The sequence below is a fragment of the Lissotriton vulgaris genome, chromosome 3_1 (assembly GCF_964263255.1).
Source record: "Lissotriton vulgaris chromosome 3_1, aLisVul1.2, whole genome shotgun sequence".
In the NCBI taxonomy this organism is placed as follows: Eukaryota; Metazoa; Chordata; class Amphibia; order Caudata; family Salamandridae; genus Lissotriton; species Lissotriton vulgaris.
The window spans coordinates 1,924,579,932-1,924,595,528 of record NC_141689.1 but is presented as its reverse complement, the minus strand read 5'-3'; positions in this window follow the sequence as shown (position 1 = coordinate 1,924,595,528).

Sequence of the window (15,597 nt, the reverse complement as noted above, 5' to 3'; positions counted from 1 at the left end):
TCTGCCCCGCAGGCTTCGCCGGGGGTCCTAGCAGCCTATCTCCACATTGACAAATTGCTTTTTTAAAACAAATTGTTTTTATTCTGTGACACTCGTATTTGTGTAAATTCTGTACTAGGGCTCACTTACATTTAGCTGACTATTTGCCGCATTTCTTAGCTTGCTCATCACAGCATTGGGAAGCAGTGGGTGCAGGGGAATTCGCGCTCTCACACTATAGGGACTGCCATCTTAGGAGGATTCCGGGACAGCGCACTAGCCTCGCGCTTACTCCCACCCTCCTCTACGCCTTTATAATGAGTACATGGCCCCGGCGCCGGGCGCAGGGCACTCTGGGCAATTACCACTGCCTGTGAGGTATGATAGAAGGGAATTACTGGCCTTAAGGCCTAGGTCAGTCGAAACGTGTATGGGTGATCTCCCCACGGACCACCTATGGGGACCCTTCTCATGCCCTAGCTGTTGATGGACGGCCCTTTGGATATATCCAGAGACGCCCAAAAATGTCATTCAGCAAAATTCCAGTAGCCCCAGCCTTAAGGGAGGCTTAATAAATGCCCGCTCACTGTGTTGTCACAGTCAAGACATCCATGATCTAATTATGGATCATGACCTTGACGTTCTCTTTATAACAGAGACGTGGCTTAACGACTCTTCCAATCCTGATTTGGTCACTGCGCTCCCACCTGATTTCACCATCTTCAGGCAGGACAGACCAATCGGACGCGGAGGGGGAGTTGCACTTATCATAAAAGAGTCCTTCCCATGCCACACGTTTGACCTGAAGGGTGCAAATACTGTGACTGATTTTGCAAACAAAGGACAACTCAATTAGGGTCCAAACTAACAAAGAATCAATTGCTAGTCGGCTATTGAGACAAATCAAATGTATTTATTTCAATATACCATATTTTTTGTATAAACAACCAGAAATAACAAAATACTTTTTTTGTATATATATATATATATATATATATATAAAGACAGACAAGAAATGAAGGAAATAAATTACGAAGTAGGACAGACAGTCCGTGCTGTGAACACAAATTCCACAAATCTTTCAGACATCAGTCATTCCACATTCACACTCACATTCCTTCCATAACATGACGAACACTGTGCATGTGGGATAAGACAAACAAGGGGGTGAAAGAAGGTCAAAAAGCAGAGTCAGGAGCAAATCAGAAAAACCGCTCAAAACTATTAATCAAAATACTTAATATCACAACAATTATATGACAAGAATAATACGTACAGTTCCTTCTAACCAAAGACCTAACAAAAGAAGGTACACAAGAAAAAAGGAAAAGATTTCCTTTAGTATGTTGCGCTTATTATATAATAAGCGCAACATACTAAAGGAAATCTTTTCCTTTTTTCAGATTCTCTGGTCCTGATGAGAATCGGACAAAGGGTCTGATTCGAAACGCGTCGACCTTGTGTACCTTCTTTTGTTAGGTCTTTGGTTAGAAGGAACTGTACATATTATTCTTGTCATATAATTGTTGTGATATTAAGTATTTTGATTAATAGTTTTGAGCGTTTTTTCTGATTTGCTCCTGACTCTGCTTTTTGACCTTCTTTCACCCCCTTGTTTGTCTTATCCCACATGCACAGTGTTCGTCATGTTATGGAAGGAATGTGAGTGTGAATGTGGAATGACTGATGTCTGAAAGATTTGTGGAATTTGTGTTCACAGCACAGACTGTCTGTCCTACTTCGTAATTTATTTCCTTCATTTCTTGTCTGTCTTTATATATATATATATATATATACAAAAAAAGTATTTTGTTATTTCTGGTTGTTTATACAAAAAATATGGTATATTGAAATAAATACATTTGATTTGTCTCAATAGCCGACTAGCAATTGATTCTTTGTTAGTTTGGACCCTAATTGAGTTGTCCTTTGTTTGCAAAATCAGTCACAGTATTTGCACCCTTTTTGTTTATTCTAGTATTGGACTCTGCTTTACTGTGGATGAGTCAAAGCCCTTGTTTGTTGTTCTACACGTTTGACCTGGGCATACATAAGGGAGGCGAGAGAATCGGATTCTCGATCAAACTTAATGCCTCTACCTCTTTCTCGGGGGGCTTAATATACCGCCCACCAGGCAATGCCACCCCCTTCCTAGACTCCCTGGGTGACATCCTATGTTACGTTATGCCCACTTTACTTTGATGGGTGACATGAACCTGCAATTGGAGTCGCCCGATGACCCACATGCCATCTGCTTTCAGCACACCCTGAACATCTTCGGCCTGAAACAATTGGTGACTGCCACTACCCATTAAGCCGGCCACACGCTTGATGGCATTTGCTCCAATTTAGGCACTATGACCACGTCCGCACCCATTCCCCAAATTTGGACAGATCATAGTTTTATCCCCTTTGAAATCCACCAACGAGAGCAAACACCTCCAACAAAAAAGCGATCTTCACCAACTTTCGCGGTAAATTGGAAAAAGGTTACTGATTGCATTAAGTTGGACTCTCAGCTATTGGGGCAGGCACCAAAGCCGGTGGGGAATGTGCCTGTAGACTCACGCAATTTCCATGACTGGATGGATCAAATCATCCTAGAAAACTCAAATCCTAAAAGTAGCCATGCTCAGTCCTCCAGAAGGAAACTGAGTGCTCCGTGGTATACACAGGCTTTAACAGAGAGCCATCTGCTTTGCAGAATAAAAGAAAGGAAATGGAGGAAAACATACGATGAGGCATCTAAAATCATCTATATCCACCAGAGAAAATTATATCTCTCAAGTATAAAAGCCGCCAAGAAAGACTACTATATCAAAGTCATTAATGACGCCCATCAGAAGCAAAGTACGGTCTTCTCTATCGTAAAATCATTCACCCACCCCAAGGCCCTCCAACCCGAAATTCCTCCGTCGGAAACTCTATGCAACCAAATTGCAGATTTTTTCGAGGAAAAGATCACAATCATCCAAAAGGATTTCCTTCCACCCTCAACAACTTTGATCTTAGAACCACTTAATCAGGACGTTAATACTCAACACACTCTGGGCTGTTTCCAACCTGTCTCTCTCCAACAGACCCGTAAAGCCATCCTGTCCTGTAAATCCGGGGCACCTTCGGACTCATGTCCTCCCCGTATACAGCATCATTTAATTGACGCAGTCAATCTCAACATCAATGCGATCGTAAACGCGTCTCTAAACACAGGGGAAGTTCCAAATGAATGGAAAAAAGCCATCGTGAAGCCCCTGATGAAGAAACCCGACAAAGCAACAACGGACTTGTCGAACATGCGCCCAATATCACTCCTGCCAGTGTTGGGAAAGATCACGGAACAGATAATGTATCATGAGTTAAAAGCTTTTGTGGACGAACACAACATCCTCCACCCACAACAGTCAGGGTTTCGTCCCAGACATTCCACCGAAACTGCCCTGATTGAACTCACTGACTCCATCAAGTTCCTACAGGATGAGGGCAGGAAAGCTGTCCTCATCCTGCTTGATCTAACGGCAGCGTTCGACACCATCTCTCATGTCATCCTGATTGATAGGATGAGAGAGATCGGCGTGACAGATACAGCGTTGGCTTGGATAATATCCTTCCTGACTAATAGGTCCCAATCTGTATCTTTGGGTCCCCATCTATCCAGCGAGAAAACCATCTCATCCGGCGTGCCGCAGGGGTCCATTTTAAGCCCATTGCTTTTTAACATCTATATGGCACCCCTCCTTGCTGTGATAGAGTCGCATGGGATCCTAGTCACGTCATACACGGACGACAACCAACTTGTCATCTCGATCGACAAAAATTGTACGGACGTAGAACAGAGGTTCCAGAATTGCCTCAAGGAGGTGTTTCAGTGATTAAGGAAGAACTATCTGAAATGCAATAACGGAAAAACGGAAATCCTCCCACTAGGCAAAGACCATCTCTTCTGCCCTAAGGACTGGTGGCCAAAGGATTCAGCGGCCCCACCTAGCTCAGTGGTCTCTGCGCGAAACCTGGGAGTTCAATTTGATACGGCCCTCTCTTTCGATGAGCATGTTAGAATCACAGCTGGTCGTTGCTTCGGCCTCATCAAATCCCTTAAGAAATTCTTTGATTTTCTCCCGATTGCAGCTAGGGAATCTGTCGTGGTCGCTCTAATACTCTCACGACTCGACTATTGCAATGGGTTGATGGCGGGAGTAAAAAGGGCCTCTCTGAAGAAATTGCAGAGTGTACAACATGCTGCGGCAAGACTAGTTCTAAAACTACCCAGGAAATCCTCAGCTTCCGCAGCACTAAATATTCTTCATTGGTTGCCACTGCATAAGAGGATTCTCTACAAACTTCTATTAACAGTTTTTAAAGCTTTGAAAAACACAGGGCCAAAGTATCTCGCCAAGCGTTTTGTGCATTACGACCCAGTGCGCTGCCTGAGATCTTCTAGTGGCAACCTCACCAAAATCCTGAGGTATAAATATAAAACTAGGGGAGGAAAAACCTTCACAGTCTTGGCAGCAAGGGCATGGAACAGCTTACCACTAAACCTAAGACTTATCGACTCTGAAAGTATATTCAGGAAACACCTGAAAACATGGATTTATCAGCAATCTGACAGTTTTGTGATGGCAGCTATCTAGATGCTCCACCAAATTTCATACACACGCTCAGCGCCAAGATGCTCCCTCCGGAGCGATAGGTCGCGCTCTATAAATACCCACAAATAAATAAATAAATAAATAAGCACATTACCTGCTCCCAGGTCTGGGGACACCTGTTACTGCAAATTAAGTACATACGACTGTGAATGTTGCATTCAGAGCATGGAACTGCTCATCATATACACATACATTGTTCTGCATCATTAGTAAGGCCAGCGAGAAAGCTCTGAACCAAATTATACCTTCAAAATATTTTCCATTAGAAAAATAAAGTGCAAATCAACAAGGCCAATGGCCAGTCCAAATAAGAGTCCACACTTGTGTGCATAAAAAACTTACACCAACAGTCCACTGCCATGGAACCCCCCCCTGGATAGGGAGAGCAAATGGGCAGTTCAGGCATCACTCAGGGAGGATATGGGTGGGAAGGAGGAGTCTGACTCAAACTTTGGGAGAACTGGAACTGGGAGAGGGAGGCTTTTCTGGGGTAGTGGGAGGACTGTACCTGGGAGGGGGAGAACTGACTGAGGGAGTGGGAGAAGTTGATGTGGAGGGGGAGAGCTGTCAGGATCATGGCTTGGGGAGGTGGGGGCTGCTATGGGTTGGGACAGGGGTTGATGTGGAGGGCTGTGAATGGCAGGATTTCAGTTTCTTGGGTATATTATACCCACAAATCTGATTGGGGGAACGGAGAAGTGAGGTGGCCACAACAGCCTCCTTCTCTCCAGAAAGTGGGGCAGGTGGTGGGGCTTCTTTCTGGGGAGATTTCCCAGATCTGGTGATACGATCAGGGGGTGGTCTTTTCCCCTTCCTCCACTGTTGTGGAGGGACATCCCGACCTCGTAGGCACCCACGTCCTCGCCTCCATGGACTACATCCTCCTCGGGGACCTGAACTTCCACCTCGAGAACAACAACAACGCCAACTCCACCGCCCTGACCGTCAACCTCGCCAACCTCAGACTCAAACAACTCCACCCACACCACCGGACACACGCTGGACCGACCACAGATGCGTCCACTTCACCTTGAAATAAAATGAAAGGGGGTTTTATAAAGCGAGTTTCTACCCGGAGGCCTCGTAGCGCTATTTCTACCCGGAGGCCTCGTAGCGATATTTCTACCCGGAGGCCTCGTAGCACTACAGGAAACCCACCACACACCACTGCGCCCAACAGCTGCCACACCGCTGCTGGGGCAAGATCACCAAGGACCAACTGACCACCACCCTTGCCCTGAGACCACCCACCGACCTCACCGACCCTGACACCGCCGCGACCAACCTCAAACAGTGGACCAACGACTGCGCCGACACCCTCACCCCCCTCAAGACCTCCACAACCAACTACACCAACAAGAAAGCCGCCTGGTTCACTGAAGACCTCCGGATCTCCAAGCGCACCTGCCGGAAGTTGGAGAAGAAATGGCTCCATGACCGAACACCAGACATCCACACAGCCCACAAGAGGGCCACCCTCAGACACCACCAACTCATCAGGACCTCCAAGAGGACCGCCTTCAAGGACCGCTTAGACAACAACGCACGCAACACCAAAGAGCTCTTCAGCATTGTGAAAGAACTCTCCAACCCCAGCTCCATCACCAACGACATCCCACCATCACAAGACGTGTGCGACTCACTGGCCGCCTTCTTCCACCACAAAATTGCTGACATCCATGACAGCTTCAACTCTGACACCCCCACACCCACCACCAAGTCCACCACCTCTGCGACCACCACCCACACCAGCCGCCTGACCGCCTGGCCCAACGTCAGCGACGAAGACACCATCAAAATCATGAACTCCATCCAGTCCGGATCCCCATCGGACCCCTGCCCTCACCACATCTTCAACAAAGCCAGCACAACCATTGCACCCCTCCTCTGAAAAACAATCAACAGTTCTTTTGAGATAGCAACTTTCCCGGAAACCTGGAAGCATGCTGAGATCAAAGCCCTTCTAAAGAAGCCTAAGGTGGACCCCAATGACCTCAAGAACTTCCGGCCCATCTCCCTGCTCCCGGCAAAAGTGACAGAGAAGATCGTCAACAAACAGCTAACCCGCCACCTCGAAGACAACAACATCCCAGACCCCTCCCAATCCGGCTTTCGCAGCAACCACAGCACCAAGACCAACCTCATCGCCGCCACCGACGACATCAGGATCCTGATGGACAAGGGAGAAACAGCCGCCCTCATCCTCTTGGACCTTTCCACAGCCTTTGACACAGTCTGCCACAGCACCCTACCAGCACGCCTCCATGACGCCGGAATTCAAGGGAAGGCGCTGGCCTGGACCACATCCTTCCTATCCGTCAGAACCCAGAGCGTCTGCCTCCCACCCTTCCGCTCGAAACCCACCAAGATCATCTGTGGCGTCCCACAGGGATCCTCCCTCAGCCCGACACTGTTCAATATCTACATGGCACCGCTCACCCACGTCGCATGACAACATAACCTCAACATCATCTCCTATGCCAATGACACCCAGCTGATCATATCCCTCACCGAAGACCCCCACACCGCCAAAGCCAACCTTCACAGAGGAATGAAGGCCAACGCCGAATGGATGAAGGACAGCAGACTGAAGCTGAACTCAGACAAGATGGAGGTACTCATTCTCGGACCCACCCCATCAGTCTAGGACGACTCTTGGTGGCCCCATGGGGGTCATCCTCGACTCCACCCTCTCCATGACCAGGCAAGTCAACGCCGTCTCCACGTCCTGCTTCAACACCCTCTGCATGCTCCGCAGGATCTTCAAATGGGTCCCTCCCGACACGAGAAAACCCGTCACCCAAGCCCTCATCACCAGCAGACTCGACTACGGGAATACCCTCTACTCATGAACAACTACCAAGCTCCTGAGACGACTTCAACGAATCCAGAACGCCTCTGCACGACTGATCCTTGACGTCCCCTGTCGCAGCCACATCACACTCCACCTGAGAGGCCTGCACTGGCTCCCCATCAACAAGAGGATCACCTTCAAACTCCTCATCCATGCACACAAAGCCCAACACAACACCGGACCCACATACCTCAACATCCGTCTCAGTTTCCACACCCCCACCCATAACCTCCGCTCAACCAACCTCGACCTCGCCACAGTTCCTCGTATCCGGAAAACCACAGCCGGCGACAGATCCTTCTCCTACCTCACCGCCAAGACGTGGAACACTCTCCCCACCAGTCTACAACAGACTCAGGACCTGCTGGCCTTCAGAAAACTCCTCAAGACCTGGCTCTTCGATCAGTAGCGGCCCCTCTCCCCCCAGCGCCTTGAGACCCTCACGGGTATGTAGCGCGCTTTATAAATGCAGTGATTGATTGATTGATTGGCCTCCTTTGGCTTGTGTCCATGCATCTCAAGAGGTAGGAGAGGAAGCTTTGGGCAACACAGCCCTCTTAACTCTGAGTGGGGGGGCAGCAGTGGTAGGATACAGGCCCAGGGCAGCCAGGGTAAGGGTCTTGGAGGCTGTGGGATTAGGTGTGGGGATGGGAGGGTTTTGGAGTACAAATAATCTGAGGTATGAGACATGGATGCATGTTTTGGGGGTTTATGTTTCTGAGTGTCCTCTGATGGTATTGTGCGTGCTTTTTGTGTGTTTTGGATGTTGTGGTGTGTTTGTGTTGTTTTGAGTGGTGTTGATGTGTGCTACATGTGGATGTCTGGGTGCAAAAGACACACAGATGATGGATGGACTGCAGAGCAAATTAAACATTCTCCCCAAGTCAATAAATCTGATTTAAATCCATTGTTTTCTTTTTCACCATGCCACCCCAGTTTAGACATACCCATATGCAAATCAGTCTTGACCCTGTGCCTCATGAGAACAGTCCGGACAGAACTGGCAAGCCAGGTCCTCCCTGGACTAGAAACAAGCATCCTAGGACCGGTTTCAGGCCATCACCCCTCATCAGCAAGGCTAGGTTGAATCCAGTGGCACAGTGAGCCTGTATGCTCCGGTGTGTGTGAGTGTGTGCTCTGGTCAGGTAGGGGCACTGAGAGTGTGGAGGTGAAAGGGACAGGAGCTGGACTGGGAGGTTGGTATTGCTGATTGGCAGCCGTCACTGTGGAGGTAAGAGACTGGACAGTGCTCTGCAGGCCACCAATGTCTGAATGAATGCCCTCCAGGAACACAACAACCTGTGACAACTTGTTGCCATGGTCCTGGGGCATTCACGACTGCAGTCTGACCCACATAGATCTGCCACAGGATGTCGATAGCCTCCACACTGAGGGCAGCAGGGGAGGCAGGGGCAGGGGCAGAGGTACCTGGGTAGAAGGAGACTATCCACTTCTTGGGGCTGCGGGCCTGGATAACTGTTAGTCGAGCTAGGTGTGTCTCTCCTCTCTCCCCCAGGCACTCCTGTCCCCCTCTGAGGCACTGGTCCCCTCAGTGTCGCTAAACTCACAGGGACCACTCATGCAAGCTGCTTCCCCATCGGTGTTGAGCCCCTCTCCTTGCCTGCCCTCGGTAACTCAGACAGGCAATATTTACTGATACCAAATGCAAATTTACAAATATCCACAACAAAATGTACAAATCATATTTAATTACCTAAAAAATTTGTATAAATTGTGTGCCTGGATAGTTTAGAAACTCAGGGGGATATTCTCAAGAACATGTGATAATTATCGCAAAACTAGCTAAACGCAACTCTTCACATCGCAGTCTATCACGGGAAAATAACACCAAGTTAACGTTGTGTTCTCAACACGGCAGTACCATAAGATAGTCTCATGATGACGCGTCAAATGACTGCGCTAAAATTAACGCAAGGCCTAAAAATGCAAAAAAAGCGGCGATGTCCCAAACAGCAATACAAAAATCAGCGATAACCAGTGACAGGCCTCCAATTCCCACCCTTCTTTCGGGAAAATGCACCATAAAAGCAGAGAAAAAAAACTGTGAGATGACAATGTATGAGTACAACCTCACATCCGTGATGTAGTACAAATGTCCACTGTCCCGCATCAAATAGGCATCTCCTCACAAACAGTTACAATGTACATTGTCATGCAGTCTGTATGTAAACTTCGCCAATGTGTAACCATACATGGAACAAACTGTGAAACTGCATCTCCCCTTTACATTGCAGAGGGACAATCAACACCTCCTGCAGATCAGACCATACATCACATCAGTGATAATGGAGACTACCCCCAGGACAACAACTACGATAAACTCCAACGGTTCATGGACAACATCCGCACCCCACCTACAGTAGCAGGGCAGCCCAGCAGCATTGAGGTAAGCCCACCTCCTGCACAGACCACACCGCAGTTAGCACCCACCACCACGTCTGGCTCTCCAGCACCTCACCAAAGAACACATGGTGGTCCAACGCCGTGTGTTAGACCACCAGGAGGAGCTGGCTGAACAGGTGCGGTTGTGGTTCGACCTCATGGCAGCCAAACTAGATGCAATACGAGGGTGTCTAAGTCCCAAAAGGGACCACTTACACTCCCTAACGGACACCCACATTCTGCCCCATGCCCTCCAATAATCCATGGCTGGCATCGCTGGAGTCATGACTCAAAGACAACAACAACTGTCTTGTCAGAGTGGCTGTAGCGATGTCATCCGTGATTTGGGAAATATAATGAGGGTCATGGAGAACATGGAGCGGATGCAGGCCCAAAGAATGGCTACCACGGCTGCACACAAGAAAGCTGTAGATGGGATCTTCCATGCCCTGTAGATCCTCATCATAGGAGTGATGCCACAAGACATTGCACAGATGAATGCTGCTGCTACTTCTACATCTACATGTCTGGCCCCCGATGTGTCAGTGTCACACAGTGCCGCAGACCAAACACCCCCACCCACATGTGAGGCACATGAAACGTCAGAGGACGAAGATGAGGATGAATCTGCCTTAGTGGTAAAAAGAAAGCAGTAGCACTCATCTCCGCCATATGGCTTGTTCCTGCTTGGTTCTGCCCTCTGCATCATGTAAATGTAAATGTGTAAATGTATTTGAGCTTATATAGCGCACAGCTACCCGCAGTGGGTTTCCCGGCGCTTGCTTAGGGAACCCGCCCTGGTATTCCCCTGTGAGATAACCCCAGCAGGGTATCCACAAGGTGAAAGCCAGGCATCCCGCCGCGAGGGGCTGTTGTGGAGATTAAGCAAGCTATTGCCCAGAATCGCAGAGTGTGAACCCGTGAGTCGAGATGGCACTGGAGCGAGAATTATCGAGTCCGTGGAATTTTTTGCCCAAGACCCGCCGAGGTGGGGAATTGAACCCTGGTCCAGGGCCGATCTCAGCTTCCGGGTCTGCCGCCTCTAACCCCTGAGCCACACTGGAATAACACCTTCCTCCATCCCCTGACACACTCTGCAACACTAACCTTGGACCTCGACTTAGACTGCCATATTTTGCTTGCTTAACAATGACACAGCAATCAGCCTGTGGACTGGACTCTTCCCCTTCCGAGTAACTTGTCAATCCCTAAAGGAGTCTGTCTGGCCCTCCACGGGCAACATTGTAAAGTGTTTTCTGCATGGCCCAGTACTAAGACAGCTTCAACACTCCACTGAACGTAAACAATACATACTAATATACTCAGACGTGTCATGACCATTAATAATCAAGTATGAAAGCATGGACGAATATAGGGGCAGTGATTCCCCCTTAAGTCCATGCTGCTCATGTTGTGGAACTTGTGTCACAGGGTACATCCCTGCATCATGGTGGTACATATTTGACCCCAAAAGAAGGCCTGTTGTCAATTGTAGGTCACAAATGACAGCCTTTATGTAATGAATTGGGACACATGTGAAACGCTGATGAGTGAGATTCTGTACTATCTTTGACACACAGAAATGGCATTTCGAATTTGTGACATCCTAAACAGCCTCTCTGTACAGAGGTGACACGCCTACCATCTATTTTCAATTCATGAGATTGTTAGCACTGCATGTGGCACTTACACTTGTCAGAGTGATATGCTTGTACAGAGGAGTGACATGCACTCAGGGAATGTGTGTTGCAATGAATTTATTTACACATGCCGTGTCTGTGGTGATTTTGTACTGTCCCATGATTGCTAAGAGACATGCTAATGTGAAGAGATTTTTACTTTTGAAGCAAATCAACACTGATCCTTCCGTTCTAAGCAACTATAGCTCTATTACACGTTTTCCCATTCTGGGGAAAAGTTGGAAAAATTAGGTAATGCTCAGATTACCAGCTACATAGAAAGAAACAATATTCTCCACCCTTCTCAGCACCGTTTCAGCACTGGTAGCACCAGTGCAAGCACCCTTGCAACATGGTGCAAGGGTGCCTGTGTTGTCAGCAAGATTGTTTAAGTGCAAAGGGGCACCTTCCTGCACAGAACAATCCATTGAGACATGTTCCCCATTCTACGTGTGGTGAGGAAAGCAGCACACATAGGAAGAAGAAGAAAGGTGGAGAAAAATATTATTTCTCCTCGGTACGCCTCACCTAAGGAGGTGTAAGGTTTTCGCACATCCCCAGGTTTATAGGGTCTTGTAAATCTGGGGAAGCATCAAAATCCATGATGTGTCACGTGGGAACACCTATTGCAATGCCTATGGAAAGCCTCCCTAGCACAGAGTAAGGTAACTCAGCAATTTGCACTACCTTGCCTTACTCCATATATTTGAGGCCATTCAAAGCGATGCAAAGTGGCTTTGCTTGGCCTCATAGATATGATTTCAAGGTTAGCTTCACCAGAGCATCTCAAAAAGTGATGCTACAGTGGGCCGGGGTGTCATAAATATGCCCATGAGTTGACTTAGCTAAAAAATCAGTGGTCATGTTGTCAGATTTGTCAACCGCATTCAATACAGTGCCACAAAACACTCCTACAAGGGCTTGAGAAGGATGGGATTCTAGATAAAGTTTTCCATAAGCTCAGCTAGTATCTTTCTGGAAGGCAGCAAGTGCTGTTTTTATCACTCTGCATCTCCCAGTATAGAGAGATTTATTGTAGGGTCCCTCCGGGCTCAGCCTTAAGACAGACATTGTTTAGCATCTATATGCCCCCCTTTGCTTCTATTGTACAAACCTGTTTTTTTATTATTACCTCTTATGCAGATGATAGTCAGCTTATATTATTTTTTGAAAAGTTAGATGACACCATGGTCAATAGTTTTTAGGTTGCCTCTTTGTGGTTGCCAGCAGGCACGGCCCGTGGAGGGAGTTCTGGTGGGGCAGGAAGGCGGGCGGGGCGGGGCAGGGTGGGGGGTGCTAAAAACCGGAATATGGATAATTGGAGGTAAGTAAACAATTTAATAAATAAAACGAATTTCGTAGCTCGCCCTGCATTGCAAAATGAGATGCAATGTGGGTGTTCCGACACGAACCCCATGGTTTTTGACACATTCCAAATTTACCAAACCTGGCAAACCTGGTAATGCGACAAAATGATATGCTCCCAAGGTGAGGCGTAACAAAAAAAAATATTTTTATTTCTCCTAGTTTTTTCCTCTTTCTAAGTGTGGTTCATTCTTCAGCAACCGCAGAAAGAGGAAAACACCTCTTAGTATTGTTTTTGTGCCGGAAGGTGCCTACAACACGGGCATACTTGCACCATGGCTCAAGCATACCTGTGTTGGAGCTAGGCTGCCAAAACGGCCCCAGTGCAGGGGAAAATGACAGGAGTGCACCAGATTGGATGCATACGGTGCATTCCTGCCCTTTCCCTGTGACACAAGGAAACACAGCAATGTCACCTGCACCACAAATCTCTTAAATATTACACATGCATTGATTACCTCCCAATTAGACCTATACCAACGTTCTTTACCTGGATGCCCCACAGAAGTTGATAAATCATCAGCAGAGTATTCAGAATGCAGCAGCACATCTTAGCCTTAATAGTGCCAAGAGACAATCAATCCAACTAGGCCTGAAACAACTTTACTGGTTGCCAGTTGGTCTGAGAATCAGGGAACAGACAAGGGCTTTTCTCGAAGATGCAAAAACGAATCTTGAGGTTTGTTGGTGGCGTTCTCCGGACTGTTGACTTTCTTGCGAACGTAGGACGTTCGAGAAAAGGCCTTGTCTGTTCCCTGACGAAGGGCATACATCAGTGCCCGAAATGCATTGGATGTCTCCACATGACATTGCCTAAAGTATAAGATGTCAAAAACTCATATGATAATGATTGGAAAACAAAAAGGACTATAATACTTCAAATGAATTAAACAAGAACTATGAACTAACTTGAAAAACCAGTGTGGAAGTCTTTTTTTTTCACCAGAAAGACAACAAAATTGTGTGCCCATAAAGGGATGAAACTAGTTGTTCACCAGCTTCACAAATAACTAATGATCCCCTGACGCCGTCGGACCCTCTACGTCACCTGTTGGAGCACCTAAAAATGCAGTCAAACGCATTCTCAAGATTAACAAAAACAATTGCTGTGCATCTGTCCAAAAACAATTACCAATAGTAATTTTTAGTCATACGCTATCTAAAATGTATTTATTTCTTTTTATTAGTTTTATGTTGTTATAATTGTTATTTATAATATTATTTTATGTATATAAATTTATTTGTAATTTATTATATTTTTATTTATTTATAAGTTATTAAAATTATTAATTTAGAGTTATTGTTAATGAAAAATATACTATGTATTATATCTTTATTATTATTAATTTATATTACAGTATGTATTAATTTTAAATATTATAATATATTTTTAAATATATTTATTACATTTATAAGTATTATTTTGTTAATATTACATTTTTATTTTAATAAAAGAAAACAATATTTTACAAAAAACGATATTTTTGACATTCTATATTTTTTTTCCGATATTTTCGTACTTACCTTGTTAAGTATAGGATCCCGATATTTTTGCCATCGATATTTTTGTTGCGATAATTTTGTATGTCGATATTTGTGTATTCGATATTTTGTCATAGATTAGTTTTCCACCACACGGCAAGTTTGCAGCAGGAAAAACGGTGCAGGAATGGTGATGCATGGATTTGCAAGTCCTGAAGCAGCAGAATCACCTCTAAGGGCCGAGAACTGGAATTGACATCAGTTGGAAGGTCAGAGATCTAGCAGTGGAGTTCAGAGATGCTGCAGATGATGTCTTTGATGGCCCTGAGACTTCCAACAGGGGGCAGGCATACACAAGCCCTTGGAGAACCTCGGAAAAGCAGGACATAAGAAAGGAAAGTTACATTTCTTTACTGCCCACAGACAGATGCAGCAATTGCAGACCAACCCTGCAAAGCAACACACAGCAAAGGGGTAATACTCCTGTCAGCGCTTCAGCTCTTCTTCTTGGCAGAGTCCTCAGTCCAGAAGTGTTCTAAAAATGTGAGGTTATAGGTACAATACTTAAACCCCTTTTGGCCTTAAACGCCTTTGTTGTACACAAGATCGTGCCTTGCCCTGCCTTGGCTCCAGACATACCACGGGAGCGCACAGACAGCATTGTGAGGGGCAAAGCACAGCCATATTCAGGTGTCAGTGACAACTCATCCAATCACTCTAGCTAAGGAAGGCCCATACGCCTGGTGATGGGCCATCAGGATATGCAGGGTAGATCTTAGCTCTCTTTGTGTGACTGTCTAGAGTGAATGCACAAACAGCCCAACTGTCAGTCTAAATCAGACATGGATTTTGAAGACAGGCTGAGGCACAGAGTGGTAAAGCAAGAAAATGCCCACTTTCTAAAAGTGGCCTTTTCAAACACCCAATTTAAAAACCACCTTCATAGAAAGGTGTGTTTTTAAATTCTGAGTTCAGGGAACCCAAACTCCAAATCTCTACCTTTTCCCAATTGAAATATACATGTGTAAGACGTTACAAGGCAGCTCCAATGACAACGTATGGGAGAGATGGTCCTTGCAATAGTGAAAAAACAAATTAGTAGTATTTCACTATCAGGACATTTAAAACACACCAGTACATGTCTTACTATTCCCACACACAGCACCCTGCCCACGGGGCCACCGTG